General features: G+C 29.8%; 1 protein-coding gene across 1 annotated transcript in view; it reads left to right on the forward strand.

Annotated features, from left to right (window-relative positions):
- The window catches only part of LOC129947296 (uncharacterized), a 120069-nt gene that overhangs the window by 10029 nt on the left and 83988 nt on the right, over window positions 1–26052 (forward strand). The window lies entirely within an intron of this gene.

Below are 26052 nucleotides of genomic sequence, written 5' to 3' on the forward strand. Positions count from 1 at the left end.
TACTGATGTTTTAATATGCATGATTGGATGTTTGCTTGGTTTTTAAATTATTTTTAAAACAATCAATTAAAATGGAAATTGTATCAACAAAAAAAGTGCACAGGATATAATTAAAAATATTTAAAAGCTTTTTTTCCGATTGAATAAACAGAGTATTATGAAAAGTTACATGGAAAAATAAACAAATCCCCATAAAATATATATACATATGCATGTATGTGCATTTAATAAATGTTCAATTAAATTTGATTCAATTAAAAAAAATCCAAGAAGAATGTAAGAGGCTTATCCAAATAAAATTATGTTTCCTTGAAATATTTTTAATTTAATAAAAAGTAACTTAAATTTTGTTTAGTTCTTAAATTATTTTTCTTCAAAATCAATAAATAAAACAAAAATAAAATCAAAATAATATTGAGATTCCCAGAGGAATTTATTGTATTCGGTGTGATTTTTTAATTTTTAATTAGTTTGAAAATAACAATATTGAAAGTATTAAGAAACTAAAACCTATATGATAAATACTACTCAAAACTTTAAAAAAAAATTGAGTTTATTCTACACAAAATATTATTCTCCGTGTAAAGTAATTTAAAAAAAATGCAAGTGTCATTTTTTTATAACAAATACTTTTTTCAAGCAAAATATTTTACTAAAAATTGGTTAAAATTGGTTTTCAAATAAAATATAAAATGTTGATGCTAACTTGTAGTTAAATTTTGAGAAAAATTCAATGGAGAACCATTTTTATAAAAACAAAAACATAAAAGAGGCTGGGATGCGCCCCACACTGATAACTTCCATCCCGTCTGTCGATTTGTCTTGCTTAAAAGTTTGTCTATATGTACTCGTACCAATTTTTACCAAATTTGCGTACTATTTTTTGTAGATTTAATTTATTATGAAAAAACAGACTGTTGGATTTTTATATACAAATTACTGAATATCGAAAACAATATTTTCTCTGAAATAAAATAAGTTTGAAGCCAATATGTTTAATTTTTGAAAAGCTATTTGAGTCGAAAATCAATTTTTACCAACTTTTGTTAATTTTTTTTTAGGTTTTTAATTTTTTATACAAAAACTGTCAATTCGATTTTTTTCAAAATTTTACTGAATGTTAACAACAATATTTTTTAAAGATGAAAGTAGTTTTAAGCCAATATCTACAATTTTTGAAAAGATATTTGAGTGGAAAATCAATTTTTACCAACTTTTATACATTTTTTTAGGTTTTATTTTTTTGTGGAAAAACTGTCAATTCGATTTTTCTCAAAATTTGTCCTAATGTTGAAAACAATATTTCTTATAAATAAAAATTAGTAAGAAGGTAGTATTTCAAATTTTTGAAAAGATATTTGAGTCAAAAATCATTTTTTACCAACTTTTGTTAATTTTTTTTTTGGTTTTTAAGTTTTTTGTAGAAAACTATAAGTTCGATTTTTTTCAAAATTTTACTGAATGTTGACAACAATATTTTTTTGAAAGATTAAAGTAAATTAAAGCCAATATCTCAAAGTTTTGAAAAGATATTTGAGTCGAAAATAAATTTTTATCAACTTTTATTAATTTTTCTTAGGTTTTTATTTTTTGTAAAAAAACTGTCAATTCGATTTTTCTCAAACTTTTATCAGATGTCAAAAACATTATTCTTCGTTGCACAAAATTGTTTTGTAGATGAAATCATATTTAAGTCGTAACATTTTTTAGGTAACAAATTTTTTTTTCAGTGTTTTTGATTTATAAACGAACCGTTAATGGATTTTTTTTTTCAAAAAATATACTTCTTTGGAACCACGTTACAGTTTATTATATAAAATTTAATTCAAGTCTTGCGTTTTTGGTTCGTAAGATATTTAGGGTTAACCAAAATGCTCACCTTTTTTCAAACTGCTATGGTAAAAAAACCACTCACGCAATTTTCTTGAAAGCCCTTTCGGCATCTTTCTGCCTTATTATCTGTATAACAAAATTTATTTGAAATCGATATCTTTTCTGGTTCTTAAGCTATGGACGTCGAAAAAAACGTAGCGAACGTACGGACGTACGAACGTACGTACACACGCATGCAATGACATCTTTCTAAAAATCTTTTATTACGACTCTAGGGACTTTGAAACGTCGAGAAATGTCAAAATTTTCAATTTGACAAATCGGACCCATTACAAAAACTTTCTATGGGAAGTTGAAAATGGCTTTCGACTCAAGTGTTTTAAGAACAAAACATTTTAAGATTTGACTTTGAATTGTTTGCATCTAACACAAATGTGGATATTAATGTTGGGTAAGACTTAGAAATATCGAGAACAAATGAAAAGTAATCAGGGTCGCATCCCAGCCTCTTTTTATTTTTTAAAATGTATGTTTACACAGAGTTATATTTCAATAATGTCATTTGTAATAAAAATTAAAATAAATAATTAATTTAGGTTTCAAAGCAGCACTTGATAAGGTCAACAGATATGCTTTGATGTATAAGCTCTCATTACTTTTGATTGCCAATTTTTGGAGTCATCAAACGCCTTTGTATAGGATTGATCTGAGTTTTCAGATTAGTTTGAAACAACTACGGGTGTTCCACAACCCTACACTTTGAGCCCAATAATGTTTGCTTTGTTTATCGACGTTACTTGTGATGAACATCCAGGAGGAATACTTTTTGCCGATTTCCAAGTGAGAGTTTTGTCATACGCGGATGATTTAATTGTAATAGCTGAAAATAATTTCACTCTGCAGCTACAAATAAAAAGATTGAACATTTATGAAAGAAATTACAATCAGCATCTCTCTAAAGCATTGTTAACATCCTCCAGGAACACCTATAAGAACCTTGATCACCAACTATTTCAATAATGAATTATCGATCAAAGCTAAAAAATATATCTTTAAAGCACGAGTTGAAATTTTAAATCTTAACTGTGTGCCTCTTCGAGCTGATCTTCCACAAATTTGTAATTTTTGTAACAAAAGAGAAATAGAAGATATTATTTTATTGCGGTATGCCCGTTATTACAGGAATTTGTCGATTATATTAAAATAAAAGCCATCTCACTGTAAACAGACTTCATGAGTCCACCCTACATAATTTTTGTAAGCACGCCCTTCATATCCGAAATAGTTTCCCAAAGTAAAGCCTAATCATTTGATTAGTTACCATTATTTAAAACTTTCTAATTTTATGTTTCAAATCACTTTAAAATTGTAAACTTTTTATGTTTCAAATCATACTAAAATTGACATCTTTTTTGTGTTCCAAATCATATCAAAATTGTTAATGACTGATTATCAAGTTATTTCTTTTCCTTAACTAATTTATTTACTTCCCATAGGAAGTTATTGTAATGGGTCCGATTTGTCAAATTGAAAATTTTGACATCTATCGACGTTTCAAGATCCCTAGAGTCGAAATAAAAAATTTTTAGAAAATTTGAAATATCTTACGAACCAAAAACGCTAGTGACTTGAGTTATATTTTATATAATATATTATATCGTGATATCAAAGAAGTACATTTTTTGAAAAAAAAAAATCCATTTAACGGTTTTTTTTATAAATAAAAAAAACTGAAAAAAAATTGTCACCTCCAACATTTTACTTAAAAATGATTTCATCTCCAAAACCATTTTGTGCAACGAAGAATAATGTTTTTGACATCTGATAAAATTTTGAGAAAAATCGAATTGACAGTTTTCTTACAAAATAAAGAACTCAAAAAAAAAAAAAACAATACTAAAACTTGGTAAAAATTTACTTTCGACTCAAATAGCTTTTCAAAAATTTAAAACATTGGCTTCAAACTTATTTTATTTCACAGAAAAAAATTGTTTTCGAAATTCAGTAATTTTTATTTAAAAATCCAACAGTCCGTTTTTCATAAAAAAATAAAATCCACAAAAAATAGTACGCAAATTTGTTAAAAATTGATACGAGTACATATAGACAAACTTTTAAGCAAGACAAATCGGCAGACGGGATATGAAGTTATCAGTGTGGGTCGCATCCCAGCCTCTTTTTTTGTGTTTCAAATCACTTTAAAATTGTTAACTTTTTATGTTTCAAATCATATTGAAATTGATATCTTTTTTGTGTTCCAAAGCATATCAAAATTGTTGATAATAGATTATCAAATTATTTCTCTTTCTTAACGAATTTGTTTTAGTATATGAATCCAACCAAATTGTTGTTTTATTACTATTGTTTTTTTTCTCAAATTTTTACATTTTTTAAATTATAAATTAATTATTTAGTTCAATAATTTTACATTTAATATTTTCCTTTTCAGGCAGAATTTCCAGGTCCTTATTTTTAAGTAAGAATTATTGTTAAACTTTAATAAGAAAAAATAAAGAATTTATCTATCTTTCTATTTAAAGAAATCGTTCAAAACTTAAAATAACATTATTTAAAATTATAAATACAATATAAATAGAAAATTTTGAAAAATTTTAGCAATTCTCTAAAATACATAATTTATCTTAATTCATGTTTCAAAGAAAGTATTTTCGTCCTTAAGTTTTCAAATTTTTTCAGTAAACAAATTTTCAGAATGACAAACTAAATTTGATTCCAATTGGTTGGTTGCATGCATTGGGTGGAATATCATTGTTATTCAGCTTAACTATTTGATTTGTACGACTTTTTTACGTTTTTATTGTTTTAATGTTTTCGGCCTTATCTGACAAATTTTTAGAAACAATTCCAAAGAATGTTTTTATAAATATAGCAGATTCCCGAAAAAAAAATCAATTTTTCGAAAAATTATTTGTGGTAGAATTTATTTCAAGAAATAAAATCGTTCCAAATGCAATAAGCCCAAAAATTTAAAAATATGGACTGTACCTTCCACTTGTGCTCTTATTCTGTGTCATTTAAGGATGCTATAAATTTTATATTGAAACTTAATAATTAAATATATGAATTTACATCTCAATTAAATCACCACAAATTAAAATAAAAAAAACAAATACTCTGCCTACATACATTACAATATGTTTGTGTATCTTTAATAAACCAAAAGATGTTTTATGGTCAATTATGGTAATTAAATATATTTACTCAAGATAAATTTAATCCTTTCGATAAGAGTTTGAGACCCACACATACAATTATATTTTTTGTATTATAATACCATACAAAAGGAGTTGAATAAAACCTTTGCACACATTGAATGACCCTTAACTCAAGAAGCATTTATATTTCAAAATTAATTACATAAGTACATTGCTTTTAAGTGCTATTAAAGGATACTGAAAAGTTGTGCATTCTATCTTATATATACATACATGCATTGTTTTATCTAGATTCTACCCAGGACTTTCTCTTTTAAATTGCAATGGCTTGAAAATTAAAGCTTAATATACTCTTACAATTTTCGGATTATTAAACTATTCCAAAATGTTTCAAGGTTTTTTAAAAGACATTAAAAAAAATGAAAAGAATTTAATAAAGAAAACATGACTCAATTTCTTATTGAGGTGGAAAAAACAAATATTGCGGTGCGGCCTTAAAAGAGAAATGCAAATATTTGTGTATACATATATTTTTTGTTAAAGCTTGTGGGATTCAAAAATAACGTTATTCAGATGAATGTCCTGATTTTTAATATATTGACAAAAGCTTAACAAAACATGTTTGTTGACTTTTCTTAACGTAACCGTTGAAATGTTGACAGAATATTGTAGAATAAAGGCTTTCAGCACTTCCAAGTCCGGGGGTTAAGTTTTATACCTTTTGAACTTCAAAACCGACATAAATCGACAATACAATTTAATTGGTTGCGTATAATTTGCTTAAATAAGAATTTCGGTGGAAGAATGCCAAGTCGTCTTGCTTTAAGCAAGTTCGTCTTAGTTTCATCCTTCGACCCAATTTCGGCCGCCGAACTTCGTTTTAATACTCCCTATGTATCGTTTGTCGTTAATTGTTCCATCCAAAAAAAAGAACCGATGACGCCCACACCACATTTGGTGAATATAAAGGCAGTGCTTGAATTACGTAGAGGTTCTCCTCACACCTATAACGAAGATGTAAAATAATTCTTTCGTTTTCTAAGCATTTATATTTAGTTATCGAACAAAAATTAAAGGTGTTAAATCACGATATTTCGGCCGTCAATTGTTATACACAAATAACAAAATCAGAAAATTTGTCTTCCAATAATGCAAACTGGACCCATGGCTGAAAATTTTGTACCATTTTTGTAGTGAATTTCAAAAATTAATTGAGATTTTAAAATGTCAAAAGTTGCAACTACTCAAATAGATGGCTGTTCAAAATGAAACCTTGGATTAAAAAACCCAAAAATATATAAAATATTGTTACTTTTAGCATGGTCAAACCTTAATTGACATTCAACTTTTATCCGTTTCCAATGTCAGAAGCTAAGGCCCTTCCATGGTAAAACTTAAATCTGGACATTTTTGGTGTAAGAACTCATTTTCGAAAATCAATTTTTATCAACTTTTATACATTTTTTTTAGGTTTTAACTTTTTGTAAGAAAAAATTTGTCCCAATGTTGAAAACAATATTTCTTATAAGTAAAAATTAATACGAAGCTATTATCTCAAATTTTTAAAAGATATTTGAGTCGAAAATCAATTTTTACCAACTTTTGTTAATTTTTTTTTAGGTTTTTAATTTTTTGTACAAAAACTGTCAATTCGATTTTTTTAAAAAATTTACTGAATGTTGAAAACAATATTTCTTATAAGATAAAATAAGATCTAAGCCTAAATTTCAAAATTTTGAAAAGATATTTGAATCGATATTCAATTTTTACCAACTTTGAGCAATTTTTTTTTAAGTTTTTATTTTTTATAAAAAAAAACTGTCAATTAGATTTTTTTCATAATTTAATCAGATGTCACAAACATTATTCTTCGTTGCAAAAAATGGTTTTGGAGATGAAATCATATTTTAGTCGTAAAATTTTGAAGGTGACACATTTTTTTTCAGTTTTTTTGATTTACAAAAAAACCGTTAGATGGATTTTCTTCAAAAAATATACTTTTTTTCATATACGATACAATATATATATAAAATTTAATTCAATTCTCTAGCGTTTTTGGTTCGTAAGATATTTAGGGTTAACCAAAATGTTCACCTTTGTAAAACAACCACGCACGCAATTTTCTTGAGAGCCCTTTCTTCATCTTTCTGCCTTATTATCTGTAAAACTAAATTTATTTGAAATCGATATCTCTTCTGGTTCTTGAGCTATGGACGAAAAAAAAACGTCGCGAACGTATGGACGTACGGACCTTCGAACGTACGTACACATGCACGCACAGACGTCTTTCTAAAAATCTTTTATTTCGACCCTAGGCACCTTGAAACGTCGAGAAATGTCAAAAGTTTCAATTTGACAAGTCGGACCCATTACAATAACTTCCTATATGAAGTTAATAATGAAATAAATAGCTCTTGAAATTAATTCAAAATAAAAGGTATTTTGACAATTGGATCTTAAAAAAACCATAGAGACTTTCGAGATGGACGTAGTGGTCAAAAATCAATCAAGTCTCAGTCTGAAATAAATTTTTAAGTGACCGAAGCCGTGAAAATAGTTTTGAATTTTCAAATAAGCTTTTTAACCTAGAAGTCGATCAAAAAATTGTACGCTTGCTTTTGGTCCCTTTATTTATTTTACAAAAGTTTTTGTCAAAAACTTAATCCAACCAGATTAAAATTTTTAATCATAAAAGCTGAAAAACAGTTATGGACATTTTTTTAATATACCAATTTTATATACATAAAAGTAGATTAAATGCACTAATTATTGGTCTGTTAAATTAATATTTCACTTTTTCCTTAAACTTTTAGCTATTTTATCCTAAGCTGCTTTACCAAGCCAAAAGCTTAACCAAAAAAGAAACGACACATTTATAATTTCAGCACAAAAAAATACGTGCAAATATTTTATAATCAATTTTTTAACTTTTTTGATTTTCAACCAAATTGTAAATATTGATTGGTTTTTCAACAACCTACATGTTTCAATTATCTGCTAAATTTAAACCAAAAAAAAGGTAAATGGAAAACATCATTATTTAACAAAAGCACCTTAAAATAACAAAGTTAACAATATACAATATAGTATTAACCCATATATTAAATATACTGAAATACCTACCCACACCTATATCTATACTCGTAAACAAAGCAATGTGGGCGTTGCAGATAAACTAAACCTAGGTTCTCGGTATATAGTTAAAGGCATAGGCACCTGTATTGAATATGAAAAACATCAAAAGCCCGTATGTGACATTTAACGACCATTCAAATTTCCTGTCATGCATTCAAATTAGTTTGGTAATCTACGAATTATTATTATTATTATAATATGGAATGTCTATACCTAGCTATACGCATGTATTACATCCCCTTTTCCCGCCTGCAAATAATATATGTAGGTTTACTTATACCCAATACTTACCTAACTTAAAAAGGGAAAAAAATCAAAGGAATAAATTGTTTATTCAGCTCTGACACCCTACAAAATACACATATTATGTTCATACCTACACCTTACCTATAGATACATAGGTTTATATCTTAACTTATGGTAGCATGTGTACACTTAGTTAAGATAGACATAGGTATAATATGCCTAAGGACAATGAATACCCTTTAGCAATTTAAAGCCACAAGTAAGGTTATGATTTATTTGTTTTGATTAAATTCAATATAGGGGCAAGGATGTGCTTTTGCTATAAATTTATCGTTCCCCTTAATACCTGATGCTGATGTACCTACCTACCTATCTACCTACCTACTTACATAAAATCAACAACAACAACAAAAACAAAAATAAACAGAAAAAGCACTTAAACTTTTGCAACTACAATATACCGATGCCAATGCCGAAGTTGAAGCTGAAGCTGAACCTAAAGCATTGATGCCGAGAGGAGGAAATTTTGAAGGGCTGCTGTGATTTATAGATTCTAAAATCCTCAATCCTCAATCCAAAGGAACATTATTTTGAAGGACATGCTCAAAAGGAAATCAACAAAGTACATGGGGTTGTAAGTATAGGTATATAGGAAGGTTAAAGGTATACTTACGAACCTACCTACTTCCTTTTGTTTTACCAACTTATTATATAGTGATGGAGTCCTTGAGAACATCAAGCCAGAGTCAAGATGTTTGTAAACTTTCTTCCTGGTTCTTTTTTCCCTTAACGCAGACCATAACCTATATTTGGCCGTTATATTATTCTGACACAAAGTAGATAGGTAGGTGTTGGTATATGTGTGTTCCCAATGGCATTGCATAACAAAAACAAAAACAAAATAAAAATAATAGCACCTACGTTGTTTATGTTTAATTTCGAACCTTTTTACACCTAACAAGACTGTATCATAGGAGTACAACCCATCACCACCTTCCACGACGACCATCACCATTACCATCCAGGACCAAAACGAGGGCCAGTACCAGTAAAACAAGAAGTTCCTATACAGTATGTGACCATTGGTTTTATGGCTTGAAGGGAATATTACTTACAGCCCTATATTTTGTGTCTTATTGTGAGCTCCAATTTTTATGGCGGCTTTTAACAATTCCATGCCCTTTGTGGGTTCAATTTAATTAAGTAACATTCACAGTCCAATTCTTACTTTCTTCCTATTTTTGTTATTTCTTGATATCCCTAACACATATTATATAGTCGTCCTGAGGCAGTGATGGTGATGATTCCCATAACACGCGCAGTTTATTATCACACATTTTCGGTCAGGTTTTGTGTGTGATATCCTAAAAAAAGACACAAAAACAACGACAAGAAAAGGTTATTCGCCTTTTGTTTTCATGTCCAAAGCAACAAAGCAACAAAGCAAAGCAAAAAAACAAGAAGAATTTCTTCCATCACGCTTAACTATTTCATAGCATGATAAGGCTTTGACGTTTGACCATGAAGTTAAATATGCGCCCTTAATTCATAGCCCCAAAATTGACCGACCCAATACACATAACAACACATAACACGAGTATGAATTGCTAAAACAAATATAATTAAAGCCCAAACTTTTGAATATTTCTGGAATGTTTTTTGGGTGCTTTTCTTTTTTATTTCCATTTTTATTTAGGTATTTGTCATCATCACCGTCATCAATAAATGAAATTAAATTCCATTTTCTTTTGATAGAAAACACAAAATAAAAACCCCATCATGAAATCATCCACCATCATTCTTGCCTACCCTTCCCTTCGTGTTGATGTCCCATGATTTCCGTTTTCCGATTAGGAAAATCAACTCTCAACAGACTTTCATTGACTATTAGATGTTTTTTTTTTTTTTGGAAAAATATAAAGTTAGGTAAGGACTACATATATATATTTATACAGATGTGACCAATAACGAAAATTCTACAGGAAATGAAGTCCTGGCGTTTTCCGTAGAATCTAGAATGACGAAGCCTGTTCGAGGTCCTGATGGTGCCAAAATTTTCAATGGGCACAAAAAGTATTTTAGTTAAAATAAATTAAAAATAGATTTGTGATATTCAAAAAATCTATTTATTTAGAATTTTCAAAATGAGATTTAAATTGTTTGATTTTAAATTTTAAATTTAAGCAAGGATATCAGATCCAGATTGGAAGAGAAATTTAATAGTTATCAGGATAATTTAATAATCTGATCGAAATTGGAGTAAATTATTCTTGGTATTAGTGATGTTTTCGAGAGAATCTATAGTTTGGAGTCGAAAATCCGCAGACATTTCGGCACGTAACCAAATTTAAACGAAATTTCGATTTATAGAAAAGATAGATAAACAGTGGATAATTTTGTTCATATTTGTTTTTGAGACAACAGCTATGATCCTTGTCCAAAGTATAACGTTGTTGTATGTAACCAAGTGATACAGTGTTGTATAGAATGATAGTGAGGGGATATTAGAATTTTGGGAAAATCACGATTGTTTCAGAATCCCTACGAGATGGTTTTCCATCTGCTGTCACACAACTAAATTTATTTATTTTATCTGTCAGGTCACGTTAGCCATTTAATGAAAAGTGGACGGAGTGGCTCCAAAGTTGTTTTGTTTTTGTTGGGTTTTGTCTTTTTGATAGCCAGATTGTTGGAATATGGTTAAAGGTTATATGGTTAATGTGTACTCAGTTCAAAGCTTTAAGGACATGACTTATTTCGTGAATTTAATATTATGTGGAAGAATATGCCAAAATAAATAATTTTCAAATTTTAAATTGTATATTTCTGAATCGAGAAAGAAGACAAAATAACGAGTTAATTGAAAAAAAAATACCTTTTATGTATTTGTTCCTATGATGGTTCTTGAAATTCTTGATTCCTCCTGAATTTAATTAATGATTAGTGGTCCTTGAAAACTTCCAGAAAAAACTAACAAAATAAATTTACCATCTTTTTTCACAGTATTGGCTTTATTAAGTTATTTTTTCACAACGATTTCATAAATAAATAAAAGAGGATGGCATGCGACCCACACAGACTTTTAGTCGAAAACCAATTTTAGTTGCATTTCTTGAAAGTTTTTATTTCTTATTATAAACAAATACAAATTGGATGAATGAAATGAATTTGAAGTCAATAATTTTGGTTCACGAGATATCGAAAACCGAACATCAATTATAACCTATTTTGCGTACTTCGTAGATTTTAAGATTTATAAAAAATGTAAACAACAATATTTTCTGTGAGATAAAAATAGTTTGAAGCCAATATTTTTAAATTTTGAACTGATATTTGAGTGAAAAGTACATTTTTACCCAGTGTAAAAAAAAATTGTTAATTCAATTTTTCTAAAAAAATTAACGAATGTTAAAAACAAATACTTCTTTTAAAATAAAATAAGTTTGAAGTCATAATTTAAAATTTTTGAAAAGATATTTGAATCGAAAATTACTTAAACCTCAATTTTTACTAACTTTTAGTAATGTTTTGTTAAGGTTCTTATTTTTTCTAAGACAAAAATATTTTTTTAAATTTTGGAAAATATATTTGAGTCGAAAAACAATTTTTCCAACTTTTATTAATTTTTTTTAGTTCTTTATTTTTTGGTACAAATACTTTCAATTTGACTTTTTTTAAAAGATAACATTTGTTGAAACCCATGATCTCAATTTTTTGAAAAGATATTTGAGTCGAAAATCTATTTTTAACAATTTTGAGTAAAGTTCTTTTAGGTTTTTATTTTTTATAAAAAAAATTGTCAAATCATTTTTTGTTCGTAAAATTTTCAACGTGACAATTTTTTTTTTAATTTTCTTAACTTTAAATTTGATTTTAATTCAACTCTTCAGTGTTATTAAGTTAACCAAATCGTTCACCTTTATTCTAAATTAGAAAAGAGGCTGGGATGCGACCCACACTGATAACTTCCAATCCCGTCTGTCGATTCGTCTTGCTTAAAAGTTTGTCTATATGTACTAGTATCAATTTTTACCAAAGTTGCGAACTATTTTTTGTAGATTGTATTTTTTATGAAAAAACGAACTGTTGGATTTTTATATAAAAATTACTGAATATCGAAAACAGTGTTTTCTGTGAAATAAAATAACCTTGAAGCCAATATTTTTAATTTTCGAATGTTGAAAACAATATTTCTCATAAGATAAAATTAGTTTAAAGCCAATATCTACAATTTTTAAAAAGATGTTTGAGTGGAAAATCAATTCTTACCAACTTTTGTTAATGTTGTTTCGATTTTTATTTTTTTGTTTTTTTTTTTTTTTGTAAGGGTACCAGCCACGAACAGAAGAAGCCTGTAAAGACGATCAGGGCAACATCGTAGTAGAACCGCAGTCGATGCTGAGAATATGGAAAGATTACTTCTCCAAATTATATAACGGCGATGACGAACCGAATTCCGCTGTAAGGGAGATAGAACCACTCAACCTCGGCGACGCAGATCAACAATTCCGCCTACCCGACCTTGACGAAGTGAAGATAGCTATATCTAAACTTAAGTCAAACAAAGCTGCTGGAGCTGACGGCATCACCGCCGAACTATTCAAAGCAGCAGGCGATGGCTTGGTAGGGAGCATGCACCAACTCATCTGCAAAATTTGGTCGGAAGCAAGCATGCCCGATGAGTGGAATCTCAGCATAGTGTGCCCGATACATAAGAAAGGAGACCCTCTAAACTGCGCCAACTACAGAGCCATCAGTCTCCTTAACATTGCGTATAAGATCCTCTCTGCCGTATTATGTGAACGTCTGAAGCCATTCGTCAACAACCTGATTGGTCCCTATCAGTGTGGCTTCAGACCAGGAAAGTCCACTATTGACCAAATATTCACACTACGACAGATCTTGGAAAAAACCCAGGAGCTTCAAATCGATACCCACCATCTCTTTATCGATTTCCCTTTATAGGGAAAAGCTCTACCGAGCAATGTCTAGTTTTGGCATCCCTGTCAAACTTATCCGTTTGTGCAGAATGACGATGAAGAATGCACGCTGCTCTATCAAGGTCGGAAAAGATCTCACCGATGCATTTGATGTCAAAAAAGGTTTTAGGCAAGGCGATGCACTGTCATGCGACTTCTTCAACATCGTTCTGGAAAGAATTGTGCAAAACTCTACCTTCAAGACTAGAGGCACAATGATCCAAAGATCCATCCAATTACTCGGATACGCAGATGATATTGACATAATTGGAAGATCAGAGCGTGATGTCAGTTTGAGCATTGCGACGGAAGCGAAGAAGATGGGTTTAGTGGTCAATGAGGGCAAGACCAAGTATATGCTGTCATCAAAAAAGGACATTGAACAACGACGTCTTGGACAAAACGTTACCATGGTCAGCTATAACTTCGAGGTAGTTAAGGAGTTTGACTACCTAGGCACCGCTATTAACACAGACAACGACACCAGCGCTGAAATCAAACGAAGAATAACTCTTGCAAATCGCTGCTTCTTTGGACTTAGAAGGCAATTGAAAAGTAAAGTCCTCTCTCTAGCATCTTAAACCACCATCTATAAGACACTCATCATCCCGGTTCTCATTTATGGCGCTGAGGCCTGAACCCTGTCAAAGGAAGATGAGAGCGTCTTAGGATGCTTCGAGAGAAAAATTCTTCGGGTGATTTTTGCTCCCTCACGCATAGATGGAGAATGGAGGAGAAGATATAACGACGAACTGTACGTTCTGTACAGCGACACTGACCTTGTTAGCAGAATTAAAGTCCAACGGCTTAGATGGCTAGGTCATGTAGAGCGGATGGACATCAACGCTCCAGCCCGGAAGGTCTTCTAATCCAATCCCGAGGGACGGCGCAGTAGAGGAAGACCGCGACTCAGGTGGCGCACGCAGGTGGGAGAGGACCTCAACCAACTTGGCGTGCGAAACTGGAGACAGCTAGCTAGGGACCGAGCTGGCTGGAGACGCTTGGTGGTTGAGGCCCAGGTCCGCCCCGGACTGTAGCGCCACCTTAAATCAAATCAAAAAAAAAAAATCATTTTTTTTTTTTTTTTGTAAAAAAACTGTCAATTCGATTTTTTTCAAAATTTAACTGAATGTTGACAACAATATTTTTTTAAAGATAAAAATAAATTTAATCCAATATCTCAAAGTTTTGAAAAGAGATTTGAGTCGAAAATCATTTTTTACCAACTTTTGCAAATTTGTTTTCGGTTTTTAATTTTTTGTAAAAAACTGTCAATTCGATTTTTCGCAACATTTTTCAGAATGTTTAAAACAATATTTCTTATAAGATGAAATAAGATTGAAGCCGAATTTCAAGTTTTTGAAAAGATATTTGAATCGATATTCAATTTTTACCTATTTTAAGTAATGTTTTTTTGGATTTTTATTTTTTATAAAAAAAATTGTCAATCCGCTTTTTCTCAAAATTTTATCAAATGTCAAAAACATTATTCTTCGTTCCAAAAAATTATTTTGGAGATGAAATCATATTTAAGTCGTAAAATTTTCTAGGTGACTTATTTTTTTTCTGTTTTTTTAATTTACAAGAAAACCGTTAAATGGATTTTTTTTTCAAAAAATATACTTCCTTGATTTCACATTACAATATATTATATAAAATTTAATTCAAGTCTCTAGCATTTTTGGTTCGTAATATATTTAGGGTTAGCCAAAATTTGCACCTTTTTTTCAAACTGCTATGGTAAAAAACCAACCACGAAATTTTCTCGAGAGCCCTTTCTGCTTAATTATCTGTATAGCAAAATTTATTTTAAATCGATATCTCTTTTGGTTCTTGAGCTATTAACACTACGGAAAAACGTTGCGAACGTTCGAAAGTACACACACATTTTGTATATGTCCTGTCGTACATTTTTTCAAGAAAATCATTTCGTATAAAACATTAACTTTAATTTTCCCCTATATAAAAATCTTTTAGACAATTCTAGAGACTTAATAACTAAAAATTTTGAATCGTAACTAAAGTTTTTAAACCTTAAATAAATATTTTGAAAATTTCGTAGTTGGAAGGAAAACAGCTAATATAAAGCCGTAACCAAAATTTAAAAAAAATGTAAGCTCCAACAAACACAGAAATTCTTTAGAAGTATTTTTTAAGATCCTAGTATTTATAGTTTTCCTAACAGAGAGTTATCAACTTAAAAAAAGTCATCAAACAAATAGCTTCACTTGATTTTTGTTCCTAATCATTTATTTTAAAAATTTTAGTTTCCTTAAAAATATTTGAGATGAGATATGGTACTGTTGATGTTAAACTTTATGTTTCAAAATTTGTGCCACTTTAAAAATTTAAATATTTTAAAAAAGAACCAAGTTTTCACAAGGAAGATTTTGTATAAAAACATTATGTTATGTATACTTTCTTTCCTAAGTCGTAAACAGAATTATCAAAGATATATATTTTCTAAAAATTATATCTTAAAATGTTTTTTGAAGCCTATAAGATCCATAAAACATACCAATGGTATAATATTATTATCAGTTCTATACCTTATTTCAACACTTATGTAGTTTAAACTTAAGCACCAATTGGTATACAAAACAGACAGAATTTTATATTGTTCATTCAACACTCATCTCTCATCCCAAAGCTTGAAGTGAAAACAGATGTTCCTATAATAAAAACATTTATTTATCTTAAAACAAAATAATAACGTTTTTTGTGAAATTGCTTATAAACTTAGTTGTTCGTTGAAATTCAAATTATAATAATTGCAAAACCATCAACTCAAAATAAAAACTCCTAATATGTTAGCAAACAAAGTTATAATATTTATCTTCAAATAAAAATTTCCTATTCATGTATGTAAATTTTGTCAAAGAAATTCCAAAAGTATGGATATTTTCAAAGTTTGAATTTATATACGAGTATATGCGACGCCATGCGATGTGTATTATATTCGATTGAATCACAAACACTCATATGAATGAATTAACTCATCGCCCAAATCTATATTTCGAGTGTATGTTATTATCCTTTTTGCATGCTTCAAAATGTTATATAAAACTCAAAGTAGGTATGTATGTATATGTATACAGGGGTGTAGTATAGTAAAAACCCCTTCGTTATATATTTTCTCCTTAAATCGTTGACAGAACATTCTTTGTGTCTGGAGTTTATAATATTATTTTTCCAACCGAAAGAGTCTTTCTGTTATATTTTTGTTGTTGTTGTTGTTGTTGTAAAAATTTGAACCATTTTATTTTCCATTTAAATAGAAATGTGTTCCTTGTTATACAAACATAAACACAAACAGTATAAAAGCCACATCATCATACTCATCTCACAGTCACACACAAAAAATGTGTCCATACAAAATATATCCTTTAAACTTATATCCTTTTACGTTTAGATATGTAGATTTTTCATACATATGTACATTTATATGTTTAGATAAATCGTCTATTTAAATTGAGTGTTTGTATTCAACTTAACTCTTTCCTTAAAATTTTCTTTTCATATTTTCTTTATCGATTTATCTTTCAAAAGGATCTCTTCTCTATCTTCTTCTTTGTATGTGTGTTTGTATATTGTGTCTCACCTGGCATTTTATTTTCTTTATTTTCCAATATAAACGGATCGTTTTTACATCAAGCTCTACAATGGAGGATGTGATTTTCTTATTTCTTATTTTCGTTTTTAAAATTTTTGTTTGTCACTTTTTTTTTTGCATGAAATCCAAGTCAAATTGATTTACCAAGAAAAATGTATTGAATTTGTTGGTTTTTTGCATTTTCTACTTGTTGAATCGAAATAAAAAGTCACACTGCAAGTATTGTCAATAAATTGCATATTTTACATCTCAAGAAACACGTAAAGGTTAACCAATTCAAGAAATGGAAACATTGATTGAGTACGTAAAACTAAGTGATAAAGTTTGGTACTCAAATGCAATAGCAAAATTTTGTTATCCAATTCTGGAAACGGACGAATTCGGGAATAAAATGCATCTCAATACGAAAACTGATTCCAATGTTTTTCTTTTTTAATATTACGTCTGGTAGAGATACAATAGATATAAAATGAAGTGTTCGTGACTTCATTAAACTAAGAACGTGGTTAAATGTGATAGTAGTCTTAATATTTGGAAGCCCTAATACGTTCGTACCCACAGAGGATCGTTTCATACTCAACTCCAAATATTTTAAGTTGGTGTATTTTTATAATACCACAATGGCCCACTTTCTAGAAAAGTGAAAGTAAGATAATTTTGTCTCAAACAATTTGGAAGTTATAGGGCACCGAGGGCATTATAATAACATTTTTGGTAAAAGTAACTACCAAGAAGTTAATTATATGGTAATAGTAGAAACAATTTTAATGCATGCTTGATTTTTTTAAAACAAAAAGGAAACAGTTTTAAAAAGATTTATACTTAAATATTTTTAATGCTATTATATAATTAATTCGACTGGAATAAATTAATTCAAACCTTACTCATTTAAGTTCATTTTTTTTTTAAACAATTGCAAAATGAAAATATAAAGATATCAAAGTGTAAAGATTTAACTTTATGAACAAATATTTTTACTTTAAGAAAATATCCTCTTTACATTCCGCATGAATTTTCATGATATATTTGTTTGACTTTGAAATTAAAAAATATGTGTTATGGATGAATTTGAGTATTTCGTATTCAAATCATCTAAATGGTGGTGGGGGTATTTTATGTACATAACTAATTATTCATATCACTCTTAAACACAAACCTTACTAATTGATGGACCGGTCACAATGAAACTCGATAAGTTTTTCAAAAATGAATTGACCTTGTTTTTCCCTAAGTTTAATTTAAACATTTCATTTGAGATACCCTTTATCTTATACAATTGTATATTTTAGACGTTAAAAAAATGCGTGTTGACATAGTTCTGTAATTTCGAAACTTTTTTTAACTCCCCATAGAAAGTTATTGTAATCGGTCCGATTTGTCAAATTGAAAATTTTGACATTTCTCGAAGTTTCAAGGTCCCTAGAGTCGAAATAAAAGATTTTTCTAAAGATGTCTGTGCGTGCGTGTGTACGTAGTTTCGTACGTTCGCGACGTTTTTTCGTAGTCTTAATAGAACCAGAAAAGGTATTGACTTCAAATAAATTTTTTATACAGAGAATAATACAAAAAGATGCAAAAAGGGCTCTCAAGAAAATTTCGTGGGTGTTTTTTTTACCATAGCAATTTGAAAAAAAGGTGAAAATTTTGGTTAACCCTAAATATCTCACGAACCAAAAACGTTAGAGACTTAAATGAAATTTAATATAATATATGGTAACGTGATTTCAAAGAAGTATATATTTTTTGTAAAAAAAAATCCTTTTAACGGTTTTTTTTATAAATCAAAAAAAAAACTGAAGAAAAAAATTTTGTCACCTCCAAAATTTAACGACTCCAAAGCAATTTTGTGCAACGAAGAGTATTGTTTTTGACATCTGACAACATTTTGAGAAAAATCGAATTGACAGTTTTTTTTTTTATAACAAATAAAAATCTAAAAAAAAACATTACTCAAAGTTGGTAAAAATTGAATATCGATTCAAATATCTTTGCAAAAAGTTGAAATTTAGGCTTCAAACTTATTTTATCTTATAAGAAATATTGTTTTCAACATTCTGAAAAATGTAGACAAAAATCGAATTGACAGTTTTTTTACAAAATATTAAAAACCGAACAAAAATTAACAAAAGTTTGTAGAAAATGATTTTCGACTCAAATATCTTTTCAAAACCTTAAGATATTTGCTTTAATTTACTTTTATCTTTCAAACAAATATTGTTGTCAACATTCAGTAAAATTTTGAAAAAAATCGAATTGACAGTTTTTCACAAAAAATTAAAAACCGAAAAAAATAACAAAAGTTGGTAAAAAATGTTTTTCGCCTAAAATATCTTTTCAAAAATTTGAGATAATAGCTTCTTACTAATTTTTACTTTTAAGAAATATTTTTTACAAAAAATAAAACTTTAAAAAAAAAACAATACTAAAACTTGGTAAAAATTTACTTTCGACTTAAATAGCTTTTCAAAAATTAAAAATATTGGCTTCAAACTTATTTTATTTCACAGAAAATATTGTTTTCGATATTCAGAAATTTGTATATAAAAATCCAACGGTCCGTTTTTCATAAAAATAGAATCTACAAAAAATAGTACGCAAATTTGGCAAAAATTGATACGAGTATATAAGACAAACTTTTAAGCAAGAGAAATCGACAGACGGGATGGGAAGTAATCAGTGTGGGTGGCATCCCGGACACTTTTTTAGATTTTTTCTTTGAAACAAATATTCAAGTTTTCCCATCGAACTGTTATATTTCCGATATTGAGTCACTCAAGCTGTTCTATCATTTAACTTAAAGATCAGGGTTTTTTGTGTTTTACTAAAATTATGAAAGCTTGATGGACAAAAGATCGGAAACTATAGTACTTCGTTGGTCAGCTTGAATTTTTGTAAGTTTTTGACTAAAATATCTCGGGAGACATACATAAAGTGAAATCAAACTTATTTTAGTATATGAGAAGTATTCTTTTAAAAGTTAAGTTATTTAAAAAAAAATGCAATTCCCAGCAATTTGTCCAAAAAAACTAAAACATATAGCAAAGAAAAATTTTGACATTATCTAATGCAAAATGTTGTTAATAATATATTGTAAAACTCTTAGAATATCGACGTAGGGAAAAGAGTGGCAAGTTAGCACTGTGAATCGCATTCTAGTCAATTTATTTTCTATATACCATTGTGAAACCTCTACTTCCTTGACTATGTTGTATAAGGCAATCTAAATTAGACGATTCATTTGTGATATGTTGCTATGAGGATTATTTTTTAGTCTTGTGTTTTAAGAAATCCCTTACGTCAAAGACGTCAAACGACATGTTAGCAGTTTCACATCTCTTCCATGTGAGATAACCATAATCTTCCATTTGTAAGAATTTTTTTTTTCGCTTTGTTTTGAAATTACTTGCCATTGTTATGATACCTGCATAATATGTTAATTAACTTATTCAGGATCAAATAAATAAATCGTTAGCAAACCTCATTGCTTACATTGTGTTTGAATACTTAAGTTATGACACAAAATTGATCGAGTTCATTTCTATGAAACAAGGGATTCCTACGATTTTTTTTTTTATAATAAGCGCACACTCAAGGGGATATATTACCCTTATTATATAGACACAGTGTGAGCACTAGGAAAAGGAGAGAGGGGTTGAAAGGAGATGTCGGTGCACATTGGTTTTGAATTCCTGAATATTGCAATAGCTGGGAAAGACAGAGTGTGGCAAGGCATTCCACATTCGCATAGTACGGTTAAATAATGAATCTCTGTACTTGACAGTACGACTGAAGATGGGCTCGAGGGTATATTGATGAGCATTCCTAGAAGCGCGAGTATTACGGTTGAACTGTTTATGGGAGAAATGCAGCTGGCTATTTGTCTAGAGCATAAACCATTAAAATAACGGTAAAACAGGGTGAGACAAGAAACATTTCGACGATGTTCAAGTGATGTAAATGATCGTATGATGGTAATATCACCAATCAATCTAAATGCTCTACGTTCAATACTATCCAAGAGGCTTAAGTAAGTTGCAGGAGCACCAGCCCAGATATGGGAGTTATACTCAAGCTTTGGACGTATAAAAGCCTTGTAAATAACAGCCAGATCAGACTTCTTGTACCGCCTTAGAAAACCCAAACATCTTTCTTTCCTGATCACTTTAACGGATAGTTTGTTATTACACTCAGACGTTTTTAGAAAGATGCAAATAAGTGCGAAACAAGAAATTTTCTGCCGGAAAAATTTAAGTGGAGCAAAGACCTTATATTTAAATTAAATGAAGGAATGATTGAATGAGTCTAGCTTGTTTTTTTAAGCTTTGGAATGTTTCCCCCGTTGAAACGAAGTCATAGCCAACTTTTCTGGCCCTCAAAATTGTATTATTTTATGTCGTTTTCAATAAAAAGCAGGTTAAAAGTTTCTTCATTCATGCTTTTATAATTTAAAGAGGATGGTTTATCATTTGATTTTAGTTATTTTGTCAAGAAAATGAAGGATTCTCTCCAGATTTTAATCCAATTCCTATTTTTACATTATTCGGAATTATTATGCGTATTCATGATGTCAATAATCATTGCTGTAGTAAAAAATGCAGTTTTCTTTAATTATTTTCACACTTTGACTTTGTGGATGAGAACAAAAAATTAAAGAGAAGTGTCAAAAACATGCAACCGAAAAAAATTCTAGTGTAATAATGCGGGATTGACGGGATGTGTGTTCACAAGAAAATATGCGAAACACGCAGCATGCAGGAAGTCTGAGTGTAATAACACACATAGTTGCCATGTTGGTGGCAACAAACCAGTATCTTGATTTTCCAATTCCGTCCATTAAAATTCCTTAATCATAACACTGCCGGGATTGTAATGCATTCGCAGTAACAATTGCACCAACCTTAACTTCGAAAAAGTAAAAGATCTAACCACACCCCCAGCCAAAAATTGCACTAAAAATTCATACATTGAAGATTTAACGACTTTTGAAAAATCAAGTCTCATATGCTATCTGATTATTAACGTAGTCTCTGAGGTGAAAATGAGCCTCATCACTGAAGACGGTTATTTGATAAAAATCCGGATCAGTATGATGCTTTTCTGGTACCCAATCAGCGAGGGTACAATATTGCTTGTGATCTACTGGCATGAGTTTTCATGTTACATGTAAGAGTCTTAAGTCCTTATGACAGAGAAGTTTGTGGATTGCTTTATTCCAAAAAATTGACTGCAGCAATATTCTCAGTTATTCTAGAGTTTCAGTTAAAAATTATCAATTTAAGGATCTGCTCTACAAATTCCAGTTACACCTTTTTTACAAAACACGAAAACCTACAAAAACTGACAACAATTGGGTTTTTAGTCAAGTATCTTGAAAACAAAGAGAAATATTAACTTCAAACTTTATTTTACACAAAATGTTGTTATTAATATTTTTTAAGACTTTTAGAAATATTGTCAGACAGGTAGCATCGTTTACTGTATTGTAATCTATACAACGTAACATTTACACAAAACTCCTTTTGAGTGAGGTCTTATTACACTGCCAGCCCAAGAACTGCACCACAACAATTTACATCCACACGTTGTTGATGGAAATAAATTTCAATAACTGCAAGTTCGAAATGCTACAATTCTGCTTATCAGCGTAGCCTCCAACTTGAAAATAGGACTCCTCGCTGAATATGATTTTAATGAAAATTAGCATCACTTTGATGCATTTAAGGACCCAATAAGATTATACTTGTGTATGATGTTAAGGATATTTAATTTCAAAAATCGAATGCAGCAATATTCTCATTTTTTCTTATTTAACGCAATGGTTTTGATTCCTGAGATTACTAACTTAGTCAAGCGGAGCAAAATAAATAAGGAGCTGCGTGATAACTTAAAAGTACAAAATGGCCACGTTCATCATTACATTTTTAATAAAAAAAAAATAATCAACAGTCCATTATTGAGGGCTAAAGCCTAGTGACTAAAAACTGTCAACCATTCTTGTGTGCGAGTAAAGTTGTCAGTTATGGAGGGGACTTAAAGTTTTAAGCCAACGGTTTATTTAAGAAAGCACTTTTAATGAAAAGAATTACTTATGGATTTGTCAATTCTTCGTAAGAGGCCGTACCCGTGATAAAAACTTTACATGGAATTGATAGGGACTGAACCCAAGAACTCTGCCACGACAGTCCTAAGCACTAACAAGTACGCTATGCGACACTTTTAGTTACGTTTTAGTTTTTACTTGAGAAATGTCTGAATGTAACAGCTACGAAAGAGACAATTGATAGCGGGTTATTCAAAGTGAAACATGTTATTGGAAACCCCTTTATAGTAAAACCTATTCCTAAATCATGGTTTTTTGAAGAAAAAAAAAGTTAAAAATTCAGGATCCTGAAATAACAATGCCACTTTTTCGTGGTAAAAAAGAAGATTCCCTAACACTATTTTTATTACTTTCAGATATTTAAACCCCAAGATCAAAATTATTTTCCAAAAGAATACAAAAATAAAATTCTCAAACTTACTTTTTCTCCAACAAGGTTATGTAGCTAGGTACTCAGTAGTGCAGCAGAAAAACTATTGAAATAATTAAAAGTAGAAAAATAAAAATAAAAACGAAAGCTACCTATCTGTTCCAATTTTTCTAAAAAAGAAAACTTAAAAAAATAACAACTCTCTCTAGAGATTTCTTCTCATATCTTTTTCTTTTTTCATACCAACAATTTATGTTTCAGAACCAACAAGCGCAGCAGAAAAAATGGCAAAAAAAATCTCAAGGATAACAAAAGTCTGCTCTGGCATTGTTTTAGCAGAGAAAGCTGCTCGAAGCAAAAAATTAGAGCAAAACTCTTCTGTTTAATAGGAGGAAAAACACTGGAAAAACTGAAAAACTGGAGACTACTCAAACAAAAAACTTAAAAAAATGGAAAAAAACACAACATCAAAACAAAAAAAACAAAAAACAATCTGAAAAATTAATATTGTATCTGGAGTACCTATAAGGTGGGAGGATATTTTAGTGTCCATGAACTTGCAGAGCAGAGCAGCAGCAGTCTCAGCTGATGATGTTATATACACTCTACTTTCATCCTTTGCCACTTTGATGTGAATCCTTTTTTGTTGATGTTGCTGTTGTTTTTGTTATGTTTATGTGATATTTATTTTTTTAGTCATTTCGTTTGTTTTCCATTTCCAATAGCTTTTCTGAATGAATTGTTTAAGCCGAACGATGATGACGAAGGTTGAATGATAAACATTAGTCTCGCTCTCTCTGGAGAGTGCTAGGGATCTGTGTCAACCAGAATATGTTGTGTATAAGTCGACTGTAGTCTGTACTCAGGAAAATTCACATACCTGTGAATTTTCATTTCATGCGGGTTATGAACTAGTTTTGAAATATCTACGAGTATATGTGCTATAGCTATGGGAGGAGAAGTTTTCTCTCAAAAACTCAAAGACATTTATATACATGTAGCGTGTTTTTTGACTGCGTTGAGATACATTTTTCCAGTAGAGATGACTTTTACACATGCCTTCATTTTTGACAGTTCTTTTTTGTTTGATGTTTGTGTTTTGGTTAAAATTCACAAAGTAAATACAAAAACATACAGTTCAGCCTTTGATTTTTGAAAGGGATTATCAACCTTTATCCTTGCTCGTTTGGTGATGTAAGAGCTTGCAAAGGATTAAGTTTAGCCTGACATTTACTGAACGAAAGGTATTGCTAAGGTATATGCAGTTTGGAAGATGAACAAGAATGAGTTAATACAAAAGAGTGATCCTTGGATGCGATGGACAATGATAATTTGCCTTTTTTAGTACTAATGAAAACTTGCACCTGGCATTGCCATTAAAAATAATTTAATTATGGTTTAATGTGTATGAAGTTAAAATTAGTGTTTAGTCAATGTCATTGTTTCTCCAAAAAATAACCAAATAGAAAACATTGTTTCAACAATTTTGAAAATAACTTAATTTTTGTTAAGAACTTGTCGATTGGATTATTAAAAAAATTTGAGCAATTATTTAAAACGAAAATATGTTCTGCTTCAAACTAATTTCAGTTTAAAGAAAGTATAGTTCTTGACACTCAGTAATATTTGTATAAAACTTCAACTGTCCTTTATTTTTTTATAAAAATTAAAATCTAAAAAAAATTGTACGCAAAATTGTCAGAAACTGATGTTCGATTCTTGATATCTCGGGAATAAAAAAGTATTGGCTTTAAAATGATTTTATTCTGTACTAAATTAACAACTTTTTTAAGAAATTGTTTCTCACTGAAGTATTAGAGAACGAAGAAAGGTATTGACTTCAAAGTGTTTATCTCAGACAAAATATTAGTATGACTATTTTGTTAAAGTTTAAAGCCAGACAAATTGACAGACGGGATGGGAAATTATCAGTGTGGTTTGTACCCCAGCTTCTTTTTATGTTTTAAAAGTTCTCAAGAACACATAAACCGATTTCAATAATTTGTTTTCGACACAAAAAAATCGGTCGAAAATTTTTCAAATATAAATTTTAAAAAATTATGATTCTTTTGAGGAACTAAATGGCATTTAATTTTTTTCAAACAAAAACAGGAAATATTTTTAAAAATACTCGTTACATAAATGAGAAAGTTTTTCTTTTATTCAGAATCGACTTATGTACATGTTGGAAAACGACACACAGTTTTGTAGCTGACAATTTGACCCGTGGCATGATGGTTAGTGCGTTGGACTGTCATGCTAGAGGTCTTGGGTTCGATCCCTGCCTATGCCATCTAAAGTCTTTTCACGGGTACTGCCTCTTGCGAGGAATTGACAAATTCTCCAAGAGTAACTATTGTCATGAAAAAGTGCTTTCTCAAAATTAGCCGTTCGGAGTCGGCATATAAACTGTAGGTCCCCTCCATTCCTGACAACATTACTCGCACACAGGAATGGTTGAGAGTTGTAAGTCACTAGGCCTTGGTTCTCAACGGACTGTCGCGCCACCCAATTTATTTATTTTATTTTTAATTTGACTATCACCTTATATGCATCAAATTCGTCCATTTTGATTCTCATTTATCAAAAACCCAGTACTG

This window comes from Eupeodes corollae, chromosome 2 (genome assembly GCF_945859685.1).
Source record: "Eupeodes corollae chromosome 2, idEupCoro1.1, whole genome shotgun sequence".
NCBI lineage: Eukaryota > Metazoa > Arthropoda > Insecta > Diptera > Syrphidae > Eupeodes > Eupeodes corollae.